Below are 348 nucleotides of genomic sequence, written 5' to 3'. Positions count from 1 at the left end.
CTCTGACTCCACGCATAACTGCCATCCTTTGTCATTGAGTGGGCAAACCCTCTCTCTCGTTACCCTCTTGCTTCTTATATACAAATCAAAGGCTTTTTGGGATGTTTCTTAACTTAGTGTGCTAAAGGTATTCCATGACCCCTTTAGCCCTCTTAATTCATCATTTCAGATTGGTCCTACATCCCCAATATTCTTCCAAAGCTTCATCTGTGTTCTGTCATCTAGACCTTATGTATGCTTCCTTTTTCCTCTTAGCTAGTCTGACAATTTCATTTGCCACCCATAGTTCCCTAATCTTGTCATTTCTATCCCTCATTTTCATACAGACATGACTGTCCTGCACTCTAA

The sequence above is a fragment of the Chiloscyllium plagiosum genome, unplaced genomic scaffold, assembly GCF_004010195.1.
Source record: "Chiloscyllium plagiosum isolate BGI_BamShark_2017 unplaced genomic scaffold, ASM401019v2 scaf_4265, whole genome shotgun sequence".
Classification (NCBI taxonomy): domain Eukaryota; kingdom Metazoa; phylum Chordata; class Chondrichthyes; order Orectolobiformes; family Hemiscylliidae; genus Chiloscyllium; species Chiloscyllium plagiosum.
This window is presented reverse-complemented; position numbering follows the sequence as displayed.